Source organism: Salmo salar, chromosome ssa06, assembly GCF_905237065.1.
Source record: "Salmo salar chromosome ssa06, Ssal_v3.1, whole genome shotgun sequence".
Classification (NCBI taxonomy): Eukaryota; Metazoa; Chordata; class Actinopteri; order Salmoniformes; family Salmonidae; genus Salmo; species Salmo salar.
In genome coordinates this window covers 63,595,178-63,617,523 of record NC_059447.1, presented here as the reverse complement: position 1 = coordinate 63,617,523, position 22,346 = coordinate 63,595,178, and the positions used below count along the sequence as shown (strand labels likewise).

Sequence of the window (22,346 nt, the reverse complement as noted above, 5' to 3'; positions counted from 1 at the left end):
ATTAACAGGTGTGCCTTGTTAAAAGTACATTTGTGGAATTTCTTTCCTTGTTAATGCTTTTGAGCCATTTCAGTTGTGTTGTGACAAGGTATGGGTGGTGTACAGAAGATAGCCCTATTTGGTAAAAGACCAAGTCCATTTCATGGCTCAAATCAAGTTTTATTGATCACATACACGTGTTTAGCAGATGTTATTGCAGGTGTAGCGAAATGCTTGTTTTTCTAGCTCCAACAGTGCAGTAATATCTAACAATTTCACAACAATACACACATCTAAAGTAAAGGAATGGAATTAAGAATATATAAATATTTCGATGAGCAATGTCAGAGTACCATAGACTAAGATACAGTAGGATAGAAAACACTATATACTTATGAGATGAGTAATGCAAAATATGTAAACATTGTTAGTCACTAGTGTTCCATTATTAATGTGGCCAGTGATTTCAAGTCTATTTATATAGGGCACCAGCCTCGAATGTGCTAGTGATGGCTGTTTAACAGTCTGATGGCCTTGAGATAGAAGCTGTTTTTCAGTCTCTCGGTCCCAGCTTTGATTCACCTGTACTGACCTCGCCTTCTGGATGATAGCGGGGTGAACAGTCAGTGGCTCGGGTGGTTGTTGTCCTTGATTATCTTTTTGGCCTTCCTGTGACCATGGGAGCTGTAGGTGTCCTGGAGGGCAGACAGGCCTTCTGCACCACCCTCTGGTGTGCCCTGCGGTTGCAGGCGGCACAGTTGCCGTACAGCCCGACAGGACGCTCTCAATTGTGCATCTGTAAAAGTTTGAGGGTCTTAGGGGCCAAGCCAAATTTCTTAATTTTCTTGAGGTTGAAGAGGTGCTGTTGCGCTTTCTTCACCACACTGTCTGTGTGGGTGGACCATTTCAGTTTGTCAGTGATGTGTACGCAGAAGAAAATTAAAACTTTCCACCTTCTCCACTGCGGCCCCGTCGATGTGGATAGGGGGTGCTCCCTCTGCTGTTTCCTGAAGTCTACGATCAGCTCCTCCATCAGGACCTCAAGCTTAATGATGAGCTTGGAGGGTACTATGGCATTGAATGCTGAGCTTTAGTCAATGAACAGCGTTCTTACATAGGTATTCCTCTTGTCCAGATGGGATAGGGCAGTGCGATGGCGATTGCATCGTCTCTGGATCTATCAAGGCGGTAAGAAAATTGAAGTGGGTCTAGGGTGTCAGGTAAGGTAGAGGTGATATGATCCTGGACTAGTCTCTCAAAGCACTTCATGATGACCGAAATGAGAGTTACCTTTGATTTCTTGGGTACAGGAACAATGGTGGACATCTTGAAGCATGTGGTGACAGCAGACTGGGATAGGGATTGATTATGTCTTTAAACACACCAGCCAGCTGGTCAGCGCATGCTCTGAGGACGCAGCTAGGGATGCCGTCTGGGCCGGCAGCCTTGCGAGGGTTAACACATTTAAATGTCTTACTCACGTCGGCCACGGAGATGGAGAGCCCACAGTCCTTGGTAGCGGGTCGCGTCGGTGGCACTGTGTTATCCTCAAAGCGGGCGAAGAAGGTGTTTAGCTTGTCCGGAAGGAAGACGTCGGCTGGTTTTCCCTTTATAGTTCGGGATTGTCTGTAGACCCTGCCACATACGTCTCATGTCTGAGCCGTTGAATTGCGACTCAATTTTGTCTCTGCTAACAGAAATGACAGTCCATCATTATTTTAACACATGAAGGTCAGTCTATTCGGGAAATTAAGTACTTTGAAAGTTTCTTCAAGTGCAGTCGCAAGAACCATCAAACACTATGATTAAACTGGCTCTCATGAGGACCTCCACAGAAAAGGAAGACCCAGAGTTACCTCTGCTGCAGAGGATACGTTCATTAGAATATCTGTACCTCAGATTACAGACTAAATAAATGCTTCACAGAGTTCAAGTAACAGACACATCTCAACGTCAACTGTTCAGAGGAGACTGTGTGAATCAGGCCTTCATGGTTGAATTTCTGCAAAGAAACCACTACTAAAGGACACCAATAAGAAGAAGAGGCTTCCTTGGGCCAAGAAACACAAGCAATGGACATTAGACCGGTGGAAATCTGTCCTTTGCTCTAATGAGTCCAAATTTGAGATTTTTGGTACCATCCGCCGTGTTGCAGAGTTGGTGAGCGGAGGATCTCTGCATGTGTAGTTCCCGCCATGAAGAATGGAGGAGGTGTGCTGGTGCTTTGCTGGTGGCACTGTCTGATTTTATTTAGAATTCAAGGCACACTTAACCAGCATGGCTACCACAGCATTCTGGAGCAGAATGGACAATGACCCAAAACACCTTCAGGCTGTGTATGGGCTATTTGAGCAATAAGGAGATTGATGGAGTGCTTCATCAGATGACCTGGCCTCCCCAATCACCTGACCTCAACCCAATTTGGGATGAGTTGGACCACAGAGTGAAGCAAAAGCAGCCAACAAGTGCTTAGCACATGTGGGAACTCCTTCAAGACTGTTGGAAAAGCATTCCAGGTGAAGCTGGTTGAGAGAATGCATAGTGTGCAGAGCTGTCATCAAAGGGTGATTGCTCTGAAGAATCTAAAATATATTTTGATTTGTTTAACAATTGGGTTACTACATGATTCCATATGTGTTATTTCATAGTGTAGATGTCTTCACTATTTGAATGAATATGTCTTCACCCTTGATATACACACACACAGTGCCTTCGGAAAGTATTCCGATCCCTTGACTTTTTCCACATTTTGTTACGTTACAGCCTTATTCTAAAATGTTTTAAATAACTTTTTTCCTTATCAATCTACACAAAATAGCCCGTAATGACGAAGCGAAAACAAGGATAAAAAATGAGAATATATTTTTTTTAACCTTATTTATGTTAATATTCAGACGCTTTGCCATGAGACTCAAATATTGAGCTCAGGTGCATCCTGTTTCCATTGATCATCCTTGAAATGTTTCTACAATTGGAGTCCCGCTGTGGTAAATTCATTTGATTGGACTTGATTTGGAAAGGCACACACCTGTCTATATAAGGTCCCACAGTTGACAGTGCATGTCAGCGCAAACACCAAGCCATGAGGTCAAAGGAATTGTCCGTAGAGCTCCGAGACAGGATTGTGTCAAGGCACAGATCTGGGGAAGGGTACCAAAACATGTCAGCAGCATTGGTCCCCAAGAAGACAGCGGCCTCCATCATTCTGAAATGGATGAAGTTTGGAATCGCCAAGACTTTTCCTAGAGCTGGCCGCCCAGCCAAACTGAGCAATCAGGGGAGAAAGGCCTTGGTGATGGTCACTCTGACTGAGCTCCAGCGTTCCTCTGCTGAGATGGGAGAACCTTGCAGAAGAACAACCATCTCTGCAGCACTCCACCAATCAGGTCTTTATGGTATCGTGGCCAGACAGGAGCCACTCCTCAGTAAAAGGCACATGGCATCCCGCTGGGAGTTTTCCAAAAGGCACTTAAAGGACTCAGACCATGAGAAACAAGATTCGCTGTTCTGATGAAACTAAGATTGAACTCTTTGACCCAAATGCCAAGCATCATGTCTGGAAGAAACCTGGCACCGTCCATACAATGAGGCATGGTGGTGGCAGCATCATGCTGTGAGGATGTTTTTCATCGGCAGGGACTGGGTGACTAGTCAGGATCGAGGGAAAGGTGAACAGAGCAAAGTACAGAGTGATCCTTGATGAAAACCTGCTCCAGAGTGCTCAGGACCTCAGACTGGGGTGTAGGTTCACCTTCCAACAGAACATTGACCCTAAGCGCACAGCCTAGACAACACAGGAGTGGCTTCAGGATAAGTCTTTGAATGTCTTAGAATGGCCCAGTCGGAGTCCGGACGAACCTGATTGAACATCTCTTGAGACCTGAAAATAGCTGTGCAGCTACGCTCCCCATCCAACCTGCCAGAGCTTGAGAGGATCTGCAGACAAGAATGGAAGAAACTCCCCAAATGCAAGTGTGCCAAGCTTATAGCATCATACCCAAGATGACTCGAGGCTGTAATCGCTGCCAAAGGTGCTTCAACAAAGTACTGAGTAAAGGGTCTGAATACTTATGTAAATGTGATTTTCAGTTTTTCATTTTTAATACATTTGCAAAAATGTCAGTCAGTTTTTGCTTTGTCATTATGGGGTATTGTGTGTAGCTTGATCAAGCAAAAAACAATTTAATCCATTTTAGAATAAGGCTGTAACATAACAAAATGTGGAAAAAGTCAAGGGGTCTGAATCATTTCCGAATATATCAGAGAGAGAGACACATGCAGAGAGTTGGAGAGAGGACTGAGGCTGTTATCTATCCGTCTGCTCTGTGCTGACGGCTCCCAGAGAGGGTCTCTTTCCTGTGGACGGTGGACCTGCTGACGTTGGCTCAGTGCCACCACAACGCTCTGCTCCAGCTCTCTCTGTAAACACACAGTACAGCTCACTAAAGATGGCTCAGGAACGGCAACGTCGCCCCCTAGATAAGGGAATGTTTCCACACACACTTCTCTCTCAAGATACATTCCCTACACCACTACCACCACCGTCCTAATTGAGGTCCTATTGATTCTGCTGAGGAGTGACAGGATCCGGTTCCTTCTGGTTTCAGTCTGTTTTCTACATGTGTTTGTTAGGCTGGGGTGAGTGGGATCAGTGGTACTGTGTGTATCGACAGCTTGTTTGCTGCAGTTCTGAAATTAGCAGGACTCAGCATTAGCATCGAGCCACCACAGTGAACGTGATGAGGATGTTGTATGGGGAGAAACTACAGTAGTGTTATAGCTACAATGTACAAATCAAATTGTATTAGTCACATGCGCCTAATACAACAGGTGTAGACCTTACAGTGAAATGTTTACTTACGAGCCCCTAACCAACAATGCTGTTTAAAATAAATACAGATGAGATAAAAGTATCGAGTAATTGAAGAGCAGCAGTAAAATAACAATAGCAAGACTATATACAGGGTGGTACCGATACAGAGTCAATGTGCGATGGCACTGGTTATTTGAGGTAGTATGTACACGTAGGTAGAGTTTTATTAAAGTGACTATGCATAGATGACAACAGAGTAGCAGTGGCATAAAGGGGGGCGGGGGGGTGGGGGGGTGGGCACTGCAAATAGTTTGGGTAGCCATTTGAACATCTAGTCAGGAGTCTTCTGGCTTGGGGGTAGAAGCTGTTTAGAAGCTTCTTGGACCTAGACTTGGTGCTCCGGTACCGCTTGCCGTGCGGTAGCAGAGAGAACAGTCTATGACTAGGATGGCTGGAGTCTTTGACAATTTTTAGGGCCTTCCTCTGACACCGCCTGGTATAGAGGTCCTGGATGGCAGGAAGCTTGGCCCCAGTGATGTACTGGGCCGTTCGCCCTACCCTCTGTAGTGCCTTGCGGTCGGAGGCCGAGCAATTGCCATACCAGGCAGTGATGCAACCAGTCAGGATGCTCTCAATGGTGCAGCTGTAGAACCTTGAGGATCTGAGGACCCATGCCAAATCTTTTCAGTCTCCTAAGGGGGAATAGGTTTTGTCGCTCCCTCTTCATGACTGTCTTGGTGTGCTTGGACCATGTTAGTTTGTTGGTGTTGTGGACACCAAGGAACTTGAAGCTCTCAACCTGCTCCACTGCAGCCCCGTCGATGTTAATGGGGGCGTGCTCGGTCCTCTTTTTCCTGTAGTCCACAATCATCTCCTTTGTCTCGATCACGTTGAGGGAGAGGTTGTCCTGGCACCACACGGCCAGGTCTCTGACCTCCCTATAGGCTGTATCGTCGTTGTCGGTGACCAGGCCTACCACTGTTGTGTCATCGGCAAATTTAATGATGGTGTTGGAGTCGTGCCTGGCCGTGCAGTTATGAGTGAACAGGGAGTACAGGAGGAGACTGAGCACGCACCCCTTAGGGGCCCCTGTGTTGAGAATCAGCGTGGCGGATGTATTGTTACCTACCCTTACCACCTGGGGGCGGCCCGTCAGGAAGTCCAGGATCCAGTTGCAGAGGGAGGTGTCCCAGGGACCTTAGCTTATTGATGAGCTTTGAGGGCACTATGGTGTTGAACGCTGAGCTGAAGTCAGTGAATAGCATTCTCACATTGGTGTTCCTTTTGTTCAGGTGGGAAAGGGCAGTGTGGAGTGCAAGGGAGATTACATCATCTGTGGATCTGTTGGTGCGGTATGCAAATTGGAGTGGGTCTAGGGTTTCTGGGATGATGGTGTTGATGTGAGCCATGACCAGGCTTTCAAGGCACTTCATGGCTACAGACGTGAGTGCTATGGGTCAGTAGTCATTTAGACAGGTTACCTTAGTGTTCTTGGGCACAGGGACTATGGTGGTCTGCTTGAAACATATTGGTTTTACAGACTCGGACAGGGAGAGGTTGAAAATGTCAGTGAAGACACTTTCCAGTTGGTCAGCACATGCTCGCAGTACACATCCTGGTAATCCGTCTGGCCCTGCGGCCTTGTGTATGATGACATGTTTAAAGGTCTTACTCACATCGGTTGGGGAGAGCATGATCACACAGTCGTCTGGAACAGCTGGTGCTCTCATGCATGTTTCAGTGTTATTTGCCTCGAAGTGAGCATAGAAGTAGTTTAGCTCATCTGGTAGGCTTGTGTCACTGGGCAGCTCTCAGCTGTGCTTCCCTTTGTAGTCTGTAATGGTTTGCAAGCCCTGCCACATCCGACGAGTGTCAGAGCTAGTGTAGTATGATTCAATCTTAGCCCTTTATTGATGCTTTGACTGTTTGATGGTTCGTTGGAGGGCATAGTGGGATTTCTTATAAGCTTCCGGGTTAGAGTCCCGCTCCTTGAAAGCGGCAGATCTAGCTCATTGCGGATGCTGCCTGTAGTTCATGGCTTCTGGTTGGGGTATGTTCGTACAGTCACTGTGGGGATGACGTCATCAATGCACGTGTTGATGAAACCAGTGACTGATGTGGTGTACTCCTCAATGCCATCAGAGGAATCCCGGAACAAATTCCAGTCTGTGCTAGCAAAACAGTCCTGTAGCTTAGCATTTGCTTCCTCTGACCACTTTATTTATTGATCTAGTCACTGGTGCTTCCTGCTTTAATTTTTGCTGGAATCAGGAGGATAGAATTATGGTCAGATTTGCCAAATGGATGGCGAGGGAGAGCTTTGTATGTATCTCTGTGTGTGGAGTAAAGGTGGTCCAGAGTTATTTTTCCTCTGGTTGCACATTTAACATGCTGTTAGAAATTTGGTCAAACGGATTTAAGTTTCCCTGAATTAAAGTCCCCGGCTACTAGGAGCGCTGCCTCTGGGTGAGCGTTATCTTGTTTGCTTATGGCGGAATACAGCTCATTCAATGCTGTCTTAGTGCCAGCCTCTGACTGTAGTGGTATGTAAACAGCTACAAAGCAATAGCTCGAGACTTCCTTTGATATCGTGCACCAACTGTTGTTTACAAAAACACATAGACCGCCGCCCCTTGTCTTACCATTTACATTTTACATTTTAGTCATTTAGCAGACGCTCTTATCCAGAGCGACTTACAGTAGTGAATGCATACATTTCATACATTTTCTTTTCCGAACCAGACACTGCTGTTCTATCCTGACGGTACATCGTATAACCAGCCAACTGTATGTTGATGTCGTCGTTCAGCCATGACTCCGTGAAGCATAAGATGTTACCGTTTTTAATGTCCCGTTGGTAGTTCACTCTTCTTCATAACTCGTCGATTTTATTGTCCAAAGATTGCACGTTTGGTAGTAGAATTGAAGGAAGTGGGGGTTTATTCGATCGCCTACGAATTCTCAGGAGGCAGCCCGACCTCCTCCCCCTCTTTCTCCGCCTCTTCTCGCAGATCACGGGGGTCGGGCCTGTTCCCGAGGAAGCAGTGTATCCTTTGCGTCAGGCTCGTCAGAGTCGTGAAAGGAAAAAGAGGATTCTGCTAGTCCGTGGTGAGTAATCGCAGTCAGAGGCCTGTTCAGTGCACTGTTCTCATATTTACTGTATGATCACTTAAGGAATGCTGAGCAGTACTGTTGTCTAACTCCCTGACCTTGGTTGGTACTCTGAAAATGGCTTTGTATTGTTTCTGATCAAATTCCTCCTGCTGATAAGGCAGCATCTCCAGAGCAGTGAGGCTACCGCTGAGCCAGAACTACTCTCCCACCATTTACTCTGTTCTACCCCTAACATCTGCTGCCCTATTTGTGGGCATTACATATACCGCATACCAAGGTCCAGGAGTTGATCCTGGTCTTTTAACATGGTCAGGAAATAATGTATGTTACCCAACATGTTACTCACTATACCTTGTGTACAGTAGCGATTTTAGCATGTAAATCTTGGTGGGGCAAATTTTTGTTGTTGTTTTGCATGCCAGTAAAGCCACAACACAATACAAATATTTGCACTATAACGGTGAGAAAACGGTGCCTTCAAATATTTAGGGCCTACATAAAGCTGTCCCAACAGTAGAGTCCCAACGGCAGTCCCAACACCTTACCACTGCTACACCTGGCTATCAGCAGAGTCTTGTCTGGCAGCAAAACAGTTCATTCAGCCTCATTTTCTGCCTTTAAAAAAACATAGCCGATATGGCTGACTTGCTTAAACAAATGTGGTTTCTACTGACAATTGAGATGTACAAGCTATGGCATAATGGGACGACGAGCGGATAAGAGGCGATCCGTTATTTCGATTAAGACATTAATGAGCGAGCTAGGACGGACGTAGTCAATATAACTATTTGTTCAGCACTTTTGAAATGTACAGCGACAGAATTCAGAACATGGTCCGTTCTTACAGTATTCTCCCTGTACACCAAGTCAGAACCGCAGGATAAATAAAGGTGGCATATAAGCAGACAATGAAAGCTCTTACAATATCCGATGATGACATTTCTCTAAAACAGAACAGTTTGTGAAATTAAGAGGGGGGAAAAGGGACCAAATTATTAAGGTGAGACACATAGGCTACTAACAGCTTACTACATAACATACACTTAGTCGTTACTTTCTTAGCTACAGTATACATATCTCCCTAGCATATAACATCATTTATGCAGCAGCATGAAAGACATTTTTTCTACTCACCTTCTTGTGCTGTGATCACTTAAACAGGAAGGTGGTGCGGCGGTTGAACAAGGTTGAATCATGATGACGTCAGTGATCTTCAGGTCGGAGCTCTAGAAAAAGAGGCCCGAGTTCCCAACTTGCAATTCCGAGTTCCCAACTTGCAATGACCGTTCAAAACGTATTTTCTTGGAAAAGAGACCCTTAAACCCAGACTTGGGTTGTTGAATTTGCGATTTCCAACTTGTTGTGCACCGATACGTTTCATCTATAATTTATTTTCATTATTTCTCTTCATATGATAAGGACTAAAAATTATTTTACAGTAGATTGTCTACTTGATTCATGATGATGACTGCTAGCTTGCTAGCTAAGATTTTGAAAGTATGATGTTTACATGATCAGTCCAATCAAAGCTACTGTAGATATAACGTGATTTGATGTAATTTAATCTGTGGCCAATGACCTTGAGCCTTTTTGGATGCTGCCTTACTCAAGATAGCAAAAAAGAGACTGTTTGTATGCGGCTTTATTAACTCAACAAAAAATTCTACATTTTGACACGTATTAATGTTAAAATAACATGCAAAATAGGCAAAAAAAAAAGTTGGTTCTCAAAACAGGAGGGCTCTTCCCCACCTGCCCTGAATGACGGGTCCCCACTGCTTGTGTAAGTGAATTATATCTTTACAAACCTGGATATGAGTTTAAAGTTGGATTCTTGCCTCCTATTAGATCCCATGTGTTGTTGGCTTGGCCCAGGTCTTGGCGTCTGGTCCTTGGTTGGGTCAGAGGAGGGCCCAGGTCTTTACTCCTGAATGTGCAGAGTCGGTGTGGACTTTGGACAGGACATGTCCCCAGGTCCGGTGTCCATCTGGTGGGCCAGTTGGTTGCTCTGCTGACGGTGCCAGAAATGGCTCCATTGTCCCAGAACAGTTTCACCAGAGAGAGCTAATGAGGGATTGAACTGCCAGGTGGCACTCTGTAGCGATTTACTTTTTGTATTTGAGCAGCACAGGTACACACCCTCCCTTACCTACCAAAAAAATGCATTTTTGCATTGTGAAAAGAGTTTCCTCTTGCCTACAATCTTTGGGAAAGGATTTTTGAATAATTGAAAAGGCCAGTCTGTATCCCAAGATGTTTCTTAATTGGTTAATTGAATATAATTGCTACAAATGTTAGCTAGGCAATCCGTCATCTTTGACTGCATAATTTGATAGATTTTATTCAGTTGGAACAGGTCCCTCTATTGAATTACATCCGGTATGCATACAGTAAATGCACACATGACATTTAAAGATAACTGGAAGGTTAATGTGTCCATCCTCAGAGGGTTTTCATGTTTTTTTACTCTTTTAACATCAGTCTTGCTCACTTAAAACATTCTAATGGGAATAACAACATTCTTTCCAATCAAACAAAGCAGTTGGCTAAAAAAGCAAATTGAAATTAGGGTATATTGATTCAATACTGTACATTAGTGGAACGTTTTAAAATTGAAATACGTAGGGTCAATTATTTGAAATTGCTCAGCATAATCTGTTGCTACAAAACTCAGTCCCATTCCAGTATCACCATTGTAGTCTGAATTCCTCCATTTATTAGGGAGTATTTGAGGTCTAAGTAAAGGCCATGGGAAAATATGAAGACTTGGACTTCACGGCTGAATGACCGTTATTGGCCTGTCTGATAGGCATCTTGTGTTGTGTTTCTACAGAACACGGACAGCTGGCTGCTTCGTGAAAAATAAGAACAATAACGTCTCTGGATTTATATCCATCATTCTCTATGAGGATGCAGATAACGTCAACAGCTGCAAAGTGAGCCTTAATCAACCGACTCCATAATCCTTCTCTGTTATAAAATAACACGTTTTTATTTTGACCCTTATTGCCTTATAGAAGGCTTTCGGCAGCCGGCAGTAATAGAAAGGTGTCTCCATGTCTGCCAGGGGCTACATCAAGCCATCACACACTGACTGTTGAATGGGCTAAAGAGGTGAGATTAAACAACTTTGGAATTGTCTTTAAAAATTGAAAGTGGCAACATTTGAATAGACTATTAAAGAGATGCCCATAAAGCTGCCAACTTCTCTCTTCTCTGGGTGGCTGAAGAGGCTAGGGTTCTGTGCCAAGTATTGAAGTGTGATGGAGTGTGTTTCTGGGTGCGTTTGGATTAGGTGGGCGTTTTGGGGCCCAATACGTCACTGCTGACTTCCACATGCACTTCTGCCAGCATCTATTGAGTTTCTGGAATATCACCATTTATGTGCTTGCTTTCTTAGTTGAGAGAGTTCAAAACTACTCTAAAATATTTACTGTGTTTGAATCTCTTCAAAGAAAGAATTGTTGTAATATGTATGTTATGTAGTTACATATTTTATGTTAGACAAGGCCGGGTTTTTAATGTGATTACATGTCAGCTAACCCATTTTCTTTTGCAAAGGATGAGCGAATCAAAGTAGCTTTGTAAAGCACTTCTTTGAGATGCCACAGGAAGCCTAATGTATGCGTCCATTAAATATGACGAGCTGTTTCAATGAGTTGCATAAATAAACATGTTTTTTTAAAGAATGTAGTCTATTACTTCCATCTATTTAAAGACGTAATGTAGGAACACTTAGGGTCACTAATATCCTCTAATGCACTATTCATCCACATTGAAAATACATTCCTGGTTCCTATCTTACAAAGTCCGTCAAATCCAAGTGCAAGTCTATAAATTAAACAGGGAACAGTTAAATTGAGATGGATTAAAGCAAATAACCAGCCCTAACATTACCTAATTGATGAAATACGTTTTTAAAAAACAGTGTTTTTTCCCCTTAGATGAGAACAAATGTTTGAAGAAAACAACATCTGTTGGCGGTGGGTCCCAGAGGAAGGACAAGGTTAGGGCTGTAAACAGTGAACACCTGAGAGCTCCAATGGTACAGGATCAGTGATAGCTGGGCTGCCTGGTGGCACTGTAAACAACACTCTTATTAATGATGGGGACTCGGTCATGCAGAATCCAGCCAGGAAACATGGTATCAACCTGCGTAGTCATGCATATTGGCAATATGGTTGTTTATGATTTTATTGTACCATGTTATTAATTGGCGTACAGTGAAGCCTGATGGTGAAATATCGTTCTAGGGCCTAGTGTATAGATTTGAACCTATCATTCCAGTGTTATAGCATTGTGTTGAATCTTTTAGCGTTTAGCATTAGCAGTATACGTGTTTTGTCACAGGGTTGCAATCCGGCTCAGCTGAGGAGTTTATTGATTCCAGGACACTGAGCACGGTGGTTAATATGGTACTGTTGAAGATGCCGTCTGCCACTGTGCGGAGGTGAGTAGCACACTGCTAATGATGAACCACCCCACTGGCACACACGAACCTCGTTATTAGTAGCAGAGGCCTGCGTGTGGCACCTACATAACTAATATCGGCCGAGCTGAATGACTAGCACGTTCGTATGGACGAACGTTCGCAGTTCTCTGTGTCAAATGTGAGCAGCTTGTGTTTTTCTTTCCAAAATTGAATTTCTGAAGGTCAAACAGCTTCCGGCTGTTTTTATTTTTTCATATCTATTCTCATCATTCTTCCTTTATACAGTACACCCCACTGCTCCGCTCCTATTCACTGTCTCTGTTGCTTCTTCCTGTTGCTGCGCTGCTCAGTACTGATGGCATTGGCAACCACCACTGGGCCCACAGACTACTGACTTGTATTTGAAGCAGTGTCTCTCAAACTCATTTAGATTAAGATTACTTTAAATGAATCCCATGGTCATGCATATTTACCATAATATAAATAACACAACGTGATCCTCTGCTTTTGCGTTATAAAACCCTGTGGCTATTATCTTTGAATGTGCTGATGGTAATCTACAATGACGTCACATGATATTACACTAAGCGTCCTGACCTTTTATAGCAAAGTCTTTCTGACACTCGGATGTTTCCAGGAACATTTTGTCACATCAGGATGTTTTTCTTAGTTCGGTCTTGCGTTTCACTAACCTTCATTCGTTCATTGTGTCATTCTCATATGTACGAATGTACGTACTCTGCTGCAGTAGAGATGAGGTGACACTGAGGTTCTATAAACATTCCTGTACTGTACCAGTAAAGGCCCATGCCATACATGAAGTAGTCAAAGACCTGCTTCTTCTGAACCAGTAGGACCTTCTGCTCAGTGTTGCTAGCGGAGGAAGATAGATTTTTCTCCAGAGTTGCAGTACTTTATATTCTCTCTGATTATCTGTTGATTGAGACCATTACACACTCCAGCATGCTATACAACCATGGGCAGCTGTAATTACTGTCTCTCCAGACATTCTCAGCTTGCTATTTATTTAAGGCACATAAGCATTTCTGAGTTTACCGTACTAAATTGATTCCTAATCACAGGCTCGCGCACACAAACATGCACACACTGTTGCATACGCACACACACACACACACACACTCACACACACACAGAGAGAGAGAGAAATCTAAACCAGATGTGCAGACACAGGCTGTTGTTTCTCCCAGCTAGTCCTCTTTATGTCTGAAGTTGATGAGTATTTCTTTTGTTGACCTCAGTGGAGGACCGTACTGGTCTGGCCTCTCCTCTACAGTACACTACCACAGTATGTGGGGATTTATGAGGTTTGAGCTGGGCGCTGAGTCTTAACTACCTTTATTGTGACAAATCATTTCCGGGCCTCTCTCTGTTTTCTAAACACCGATGTGCTTTAATGCGCTTCATGCATAATGAGGCGTGGCTTTAGTTGTTCCCCACACAAGCCTGGCGTTGTTCTCTGCACAGTTGCACTCCCCTTAAAGGTTGCCTTCATAACTCTTAGATATCTTGTTTTTTCCATGACACTTAGGGATACCATCTTTAGGTATTGAGGCTGGACGACCGCAACTAAGTACAAGTAGTTGATTGATTGATCATACAACTTTAATATTCATGTATTCCTCTCTAGCCTTTCTGATGTGCTGCTGTACAACTCAGACAATACTAATGGCCAAAGTTGCCTGCATGTCGGTCAACTTCAATAATGAATATGTCATCATGTCATTATGGCAGAACTGACCTAAACGGCACATGATAGATGTAAAGCTCATAATAATTGATAGCACGGTTATACAGATTAATATGTATATTATTTCCAAACCCTGCCGCAACTATCGCTCTGAGAGTTAGGAGCTGATTTTGCATGTTGCTGTAAAGGTTACGTCCTCCATTGGCAGGGAGCACAGGGTCATTATTTGTTAATATCCTGCATCTGCTCTGCAGAGGGGAGAAATAAAACAAGGAGGTTTTTAAGGTGCTGGTATATAGAGGAAGTAAATGTCCTTGTAGCGGAGGAGACAGACGGAGAGAGGGATAGAGAGAGGAGAGGGGAATTGAGGGGCATAAATCCATTAGTGGGTGCTGTTTACCTACGGCCCATGAATGTCTAGGTTCACCGCAGTTCATCTGCTCTGACGGCAACATGAGCCAACGACACCAGCCTCTCTCTCTCTCTCTCTCTCTCTCCATCTTTAAAAAAAAAATCTTTCTCTCGCTTTCTCTTCCTGGGGCTTGCCAGTAAAAGGGTCTGCGTCATTGTGAATGAGGTGCTTATTTTGCCACGAGTCCGTCTGACTTATTCCGATGGGACTGTCTCGTTGATGAAGTGGCTCAATTCTCCAGTATGCCTCATAGGGAAGGGAGCCACATGCATACACTTGCCTTTGTTCCTCGAGCACTTCCGGGCAGATTGGGTCAGTGGAACGACTCTGCATTTGCTAGTCTACTGCAAGAGTTTTTGTTGTTTATCCTCGTGCTGTCTCCTGCTCCCCTCTGTGACCTCACGTTATCAGTCTTGGAGCTGTCGCTGGCGTCGGGGCCCATGCCTAGAGGCTCAATCAACAACCATTTGATTTGCGTTTCCTCCTCTTTTTGTTTCTCTTGGAAACACCTTAGGTTCCCAGGTTCTCATGATAAAAGAGCCCAGCGTTTTGGGATGACTAATCCTCGGCCGGGCTGCGCCAGCTGATCAATACAAGATGACACCAGCTTGTAATGGAAAGTTGTGCGCTCATCAGAACCTGATGTATTGTGGCTCAGACGCAAACGCGCTCCTTTTTTCTCTCCTGGCAGGCCTATTTGAGGCTCCATTTCGCTCTACCCGCCTTTGTTTCCAGGGCTAAACATGCATCTCCTTGGTGACAAAGTGCAGGCAAGAGAAGTATTCTTCCTCCACCTAAGGATTCATATGACGCTGTAACCGCCGACGGTCTCATTCCCTATTCACAGCCAATGCCCAAGACCTGAAGAGAGAGAGAGCCACACACAGCACAGCACAGGGGGTGCCTTTATAGTGATCAAGTCTATTCCATTCCCTTGAAAAGCATTAACGTCAAGAGTAATTGCGTTCATATAAGATGGAGTATGACATCGATGGCTCATGAATTGCCTATGTTTCCTGCATGTTCAGTGCTGGGTGTTTTCTCTGGGGGAGGTAGGCCGCTCTGACAGGGCCAGTCCCAGGGAAGGGATCGGGGATACCTAGTCAGTTGCACGACTGAATGTATTCAACCCAAATGTGTCTTCCGTATTTAACCCAAACCCTCTGACTCAGGGTGAGGGTTGAGGAGAGGATCCAGAAATGTCCTTAGATACCATTACAAGAGGAACCTGGGAATAATTGATTTGAATAGAATTAGAACAAGTCCCATTATCTCCATTACCCTGTGGAATCAAAGTGCCGATACGGGCGGTGTACCTGTAGATGTGGGAGCGCATACGTTTATGGCTACAGCTGTTATGGCGCTGTGCTGCAAAAACACAGTGCACACGTTTGTGATGATGAACATGCTAAAACTAAAGGACCGAGGATGAACTTTGCCCTCACATAAGCATGGCCACACGCAGGAGGTAGAGATGCATGCACACATGCTCAATGATATATGGCTTCCTTAACATTTTAAGAGGGACTCTCAAAATCAGGATTCAGAAATAGTGCTCAAGGACAAATCCAGGCTGCTCTGTCTTTAGAAAGGAGTGAGGTATGTTATTTTTGGTATGATGGAAATATGTAGGTTTTCAAAAAAGGGAAGGTATCAATTAAGTAGTTTTTTTGCTTGTTTGAGATGGAAATATAAGGGTTGGGATTAATAATGCATTCTCTCTGAGTAACAATTTATCTTCTGCTTATACTAATCTCGTTCCACTTTTTTCCAGTGTGGCCTATCATTATAATTCATGCGAAGTCTTAAACTGTGTCTGTAAGGAATTATTCCACAGAACTGCAATAGCTCCTCAGGCCAAATCCATGCAGAGTTGGAGCGCGTCCAGCCAGTCACCTGATTCTCATTTGGCTTCAGGAGACTACTCCTCCTGAATCTTTCTCTCACCCACTCTTTTTTTTTCTCACTCTTTCATTCCTTTTCTCCTCCCTCTATTTCTTGGCTGCACAAAAAAGATTGATCTCACCACATGGCCTGGCTACCATTCTTTTCTCTCTTCTTTTTTCTCTTTCTTTCTTTCGTTGGGTTTTTAACTGGATGGCCGGAGAGCTCCCACAGCAGCCACCTCTGAAATGAGACAAATGTGTGTCTTTTTCCACTAGTCACGTTTTGCATTTAGCCAGCCTCCTTCCCTGGCTCTGGGCTGCTAAACTGCTGGAATGATGGATGAGTAATCAAATCAGTGGTTAATTGGAGTCGGCAGCACCGCCCTACAGTTTAGTCCAACAGGAACAATATTGATGCCCAATGTAGCAGGCTGTTCTAGACGTACTGCAGGTAGGTAATGAGGTAGACTGTTGTGTTAAGACTGCACCGACATTGCCATCTGAAAAGTCCTCTTTAATGTTGGTACACAATGAAGTGCAGCAGGGTACGTGTGTGATTTTTGCGACGAGCCTGTTTGTCAGCCATGAAGCCAAATTGGTGTATTGTGACTGTTTTGTGTGTGTCTGCTTGCGTTTGGGTGTGTGGCGCGGTGGCTTCTGTGCCGCTATTGTTGATTGGCTGTTGGCATGTTTATAGCACCCTGCTGGATGTCCTGTGAAGAACCTGAAGTATGTCAGGAACACAAGGCCTCCTGGAGATCAGGGACACATGGCAGACTGACGTCCTCCCACTACTCTCCTCATCCTCCTCCTCAGGATTAGATTTAATCTAATCAACCTGTGAGAGGCATCTCGTCCATTTCTACCTCCCTTTACCTGGGAAAATGATACTCTTGGCTGCACTAGTACCTAACCAAAGCGCTTTACTGAAGTGGAATATATTGCAAATGTCTTTGAAACAGGTTGCAATAGTGTAAGTATAAAGTACATTTACAACAATGTATAATGGTTCGTCATTGGTAAAGAAAATATTGAAATTAATACCGTTCAGCCTGTTGACACTCTGATTGTATCAAAGTCAGAGTCCATAAAGGTTTCTCTTATACCGATGAGAGTTAAGATAATTCAGCCCCTGAGCAGGGACTCTGTCGTTGGGTGGCAGTGGTTGGATCAAGATAGGCTTGTTTTTTGATTTCCTGACAGACGCAGGAGTAGAGTTGGAAAGCAATCTGGCACTAAGTCCCCAAGCAGGCAGCCAATTCATTTTGGACAGGAGGGATTTGAAGCCTCTGCTGTTATTTGGGACGCCAGAGTGCAAGCTGCCTGCTGTAGGTAAGAGCAGGCTAATCCCCAACAAGATGGATTGCCATAACTCTGATATGGTATATTCACCTTGCTCTACTCTGCTGGTGGCCATGTGTGTTTAGGAATTGGGGTTGGAGTGTGTGTGTGTGGGGTGGGTTGGGGTGTGTGCGTGCGTGTGTTTATTCTCTAGCATGGATGATCCAAAAATATATACAGTAGATACACTGCCTTCAGAAAATATTAAACCCCCTTGACCTTTTTCATATTTTGTTTTTACAAAGTGGGATTAAAATGGATTTAATTGTCATTTTTCTGTCAGCAGTCTACACAAAATACTCTGTCAAAGTGGAACAAAACTTCTAACTTTTGTATTAAAGAAAAATTCAATAGATGTTAGAACCACGTTTGGCAGTGATTACAGCTGTGAGTCTTTTTGGGAGTTTGCACACCTGATTGTACAATATTTGCCAATTATATTATTTTTTTAAACTCTTAAAACTTAGTCAAGTTGGTTGTTGATCATTGCTAGACATCCATTTTCAAGTCTTGCCATAGATTTTCAAGACGATTTTAAGTAAAAACTGTAACTAGGCCACTCAGAAACATTCAATGTCGTCTTGGTAAGCAACTCAAGTGTATAATTGGCCTTGTGTTTAAGGTTATTTTCCTGCTGAAAGGTGAATGCATCTCCCAGTGTCTTGTGGAAAGCAGACTGAACCAGGTTGTTCTCTAGGATTTTGCCTGTGCTTAGCTCTATTCAATTTATTTTTATCCTGACAAAGTCCTTATCGATGACAAGCATACCTATAACATAATGCAGCCACCACCATGCTTGGAAATATGCGGTGTGGTACTCAGTGATGTGTTGTGTTGGATCTGCCCCAAACATAACGCTTTGTATTGAGGACAAAAAGTGTATATCTTTGCCACATTTTTTGCAGTATAACTTGAGTGCACACAGCATGCATGTTTTGGAATATTTGTATTCTGTACTGGTTTCCTTCTTTTCAACCTGTAATGTCACCCTCAGTTTTCTCCTATCACAGACATTAAACTGTTTTAAAGTCACCATTGGCCTCAAGGTGAAATCCCTGACCGGTGTCCTTCCTCACCAGCAACTGAGTTAGGAAGGACTTTAACTTATTTAGGCTTGCCATAACAAAGGGGTTGAATACCTATTGACTCAGTACATTTCAGCTTCATTTTTTATTAATTTGTTGACATTTCTAAAAACAAAATTCCGCTTTGACATTATGGGGTATTGTGTGTAGATCAGTGACAAAAAAATCTCAGTTTTATTCCATTTTAAATTCAGGCTGTAACACAACAAAACGTGGGAAAAGTCAAGGGGTGTGATTACTTTCTGAAGGCACTGTATGAGTTTATTTATAACAACTGTTTCTTCTGAACTTGATGAAATTATACTGAATGTGCTCTGTTCTGACAGCACTGACCTCAGCATTTCTTTTCTAGGCAGTGATCAGCACACAGTTAATGAAGTCCTCTCCTACATATACTGTCTTCTCAGCAGCTCCTGCCAAGCACACATGGAGTGGGCTACCTACCTACTTCCCTATATTTTACCTTCCTGTGGTCTTCTAGCAACCAATTACATTTCTGATAATGAGGAATACCACAACATTGTAGCACTCTCTCTTTTGCTCTCGCTCTCTCCTCTCCCGCTCTTTCCCGCTCTCTCTCCCCCTCCTGGATGATTAAACATAATTCAGATTTCAGTGTTTTCTGCCCTTTATAAATATTGTAGTTCCTTTGCATTGTAAATTCCTAATGAGTGTCATGCCTTCTGCCGTGTCAACCACTGAGGTCGAGCCAGAACCGTCTGGGAGGGCCTCATGTATAATGAATCAGGAGTGTAATTAATCTGTGTGGATGATGCCAGAGGAGAAGAGAGGAGAGGTAGGCAATGCGGTGCCAGATGCATACCTGGGCCTGCCTGTCCAGGGGAAGCACTGGTCAGTGGCACACTAGGATTAGCTGTTCTATTAGTCTGCTCTGATATGGGAATGCAGCCTAATTCAAACCACCCTCTTGCAGAGTAAGACTAGCTTCGCTGTGTCGTTGCATTGGTGTTTACTGTGTGATTGTGAAGAATGCACTAGAGAAATGAGATTTTAGATTTTTTTTTAAATAGTATTCTCTTTTGTATTTACATTTTCTGGTGTATTTCCTATGTGTAATTTGTTGTGTAATTGTACGATGCAGGGCTCCAGTGCAAAACAGACCTTGTTCTCAGTGGGACTCCCTGTTAAAATAAATCCCAAATAACAATGGAAGATGTCATAGCTCATTAGATGGATCCGTCTATCTGATTGATACAGCATGAAAGGCAGGAGTGTTAAAGCAGAACGTAGTATTGGCTCAAAATGTGTTGGAGGTCTAGCTTAGAAGATGCTTTGAGGCACACTGTTCCTCTAGCACCTGTGTTACTTTGGTCTCAATGTGTCTTCATTCTCCCTGATTGGTCTCCGATGTTAAAATAGAGTTGTGGTACAGTAGAGGGGATACAGACTGAAAGAGACACCAGGCGCAGCAATTGACCTTTTCAGATGCACTGCCTAATAGGGGGCTGGTACAATATCGACAATTACAGAGACAGGCAGAGTCAATTCTATCCTAGTGTCATTTTACTCAAACAAGGACATTATACCCAGCTAATGAGGAAAATTTGTTTATTCAGTAGCGGATAGTTCTAGGAGGAATATCTTAACATTAAGCTCCTTGCGCCTGGGTGTGTGAGTTAATTATAAATGTTCTGCAGCAGCCCGGGCAAAGGGGCATCTATTTCTCCCGAAGAGAGAGTAGTGGGAGAGAGATTTTGTTTTGGGTCTTGGAGATAATATCTTGGTCTGAATGAAGATAACACGAGAGGGATTGTGGCAAGGCTCGGCAGAGGCTCCCTGAGGTTAGAGTGCTGCCCTCTACAGAGCAAGAGATGCAAACATCTCTGTCTTATCGCTCTCACTCGCTCTCTCTCCCAAGTCCTCATTTACACACAGAGCCCTATTGTACCAACCCTAACAGCTGTGGTTTAAGGGGCCAATATTACTTAAGTATTTGTGTACAAAAACCTGGCAGGCTCTGCTCATGTATTATTCAATTTCTGATGTGCGGCAGGCTCTGTTGACAAGACTTCCTGATGGACAAGAAAGGAAATCAATAACTTTATGATGGGCAGAAATCTTTGGGCCTATCCAGTGAAACCCCATGTAAAGTGATCAGCTCACCAACTGCTGAGGAGTCTGAAATCGAGTCCGACAGGCCCGACTCGCACATGGGGCCGTTGTATTTGGTGTTTCTGTGGTTAGCTGACACAATGCTGCTGAGATTCATGTCTCGCAGAAGGCACTGTCTTTCATTCCCTGTTTGTCCTCAGAAAGACAGGTGATCAAAAATGTTCATCTCTTTCTTTCTCTGATCTAAATTTTCTCCGGAGCTCTAAAGGTGGGATTACTTCATTTAATTCTCTGACATCTTGAAAATCCAACCACTAGAGTTGGTCTTTTGATGTTGCTACTCTTATTGAGGCTGGAACCTTTCATGGTTGTGGTAAGATACTGATTATTTGTTCTCTATTGACATACTCTGTGGTAACCGTACAGTGTAACTTCTCATTAATGTGGGATACACGGCTGAGCTCCTGCTGCTGCTTCTGAGCTCACTGAAGGTTAGAACATAACAGTCAATAACCACCAAGGATGTACTGGCTTGTAAACCTATGGTCCTATTGAATATGACAGACTAGCTGTCATCTTCAGACCATTTTGGGCACAGACTACAGAATATTATTCCAATTTTTGTTGTTGTTGTTGGTAGCAATAAGCAGGAGCATTCTGGAAATCATGTTGTCTGCGTGGGTTCTGATGTTGGCAACAACAACAAAAAAGACCCTCCTAATTATGTTGGGGTTGAGTGAGGATCATTATGTGGACGTACAATGATATAACCACCAGGAGGTTGTGCAGAACCTTTCGAGTCTCCCTCTTTGTCAGCCCCACGGGCAGCATGTGGCCCAGAGAGGGGCCTTGGCCCGGCTACACAGCTCCAAATTGGGCCCATGCTGAGGTATTATGAAACACAGTCATGCCAGGGTAGGAAAATCAAACCCCTCTTTTTGAACTAATTATTTGATGGATTTGCTCGACGGGGGTTGTATTTGTGTGAGCTTGAAGAGTTGGAGGAGGTCTCATCATGTGTGCTAATTACAGACTGCCTTTCCTTCCAGGGGAGGAAGTGGACAGAACGAAACAAGCCCAGTGTGAAGAGGTGGTAGAGGGAAGGGAAAGAGAAAAGTCAATGAGTGGTAGTTACGGTTTTATATTACTCTCCTCCTTGCTGTTTCCTGTGTGAGAGAGAAAAAAACATTTGGCACTTTTAACTTTGCAAACTCAAATGACAAAAACACGGGAGGTAGAAAACATCTAGCAAAATGACATCTCTATAATAGATAGCATGCCAGCAGATACCCATCGACTTCCAGTCATTGTGCTAACGATAGTTAGCATTGGCTTGCGTAAAAATGGTATCTACAAGTTCATCTCAAACTCTGGGGATGTAGATAAAGGGCTTCATTGCCAAAAACCTGGTGTATCCCTTTAATCAAGTATTTTTAAGCAAACTCAAAATGTCACACGATTGGACCAAAAACTAGGCTTCTAATTGGCAAAACCAAACCAGAT

The 22,346-nt window shown here is 43.8% G+C and overlaps 1 protein-coding gene across 2 annotated transcripts in view; it reads left to right on the top strand.

Moving 5' to 3' along the window:
- Positions 1 to 22,346, top strand: part of LOC106607809 (exostosin-1) — a 250,799-nt gene that overhangs the window by 115,753 nt on the left and 112,700 nt on the right. The window lies entirely within an intron of this gene.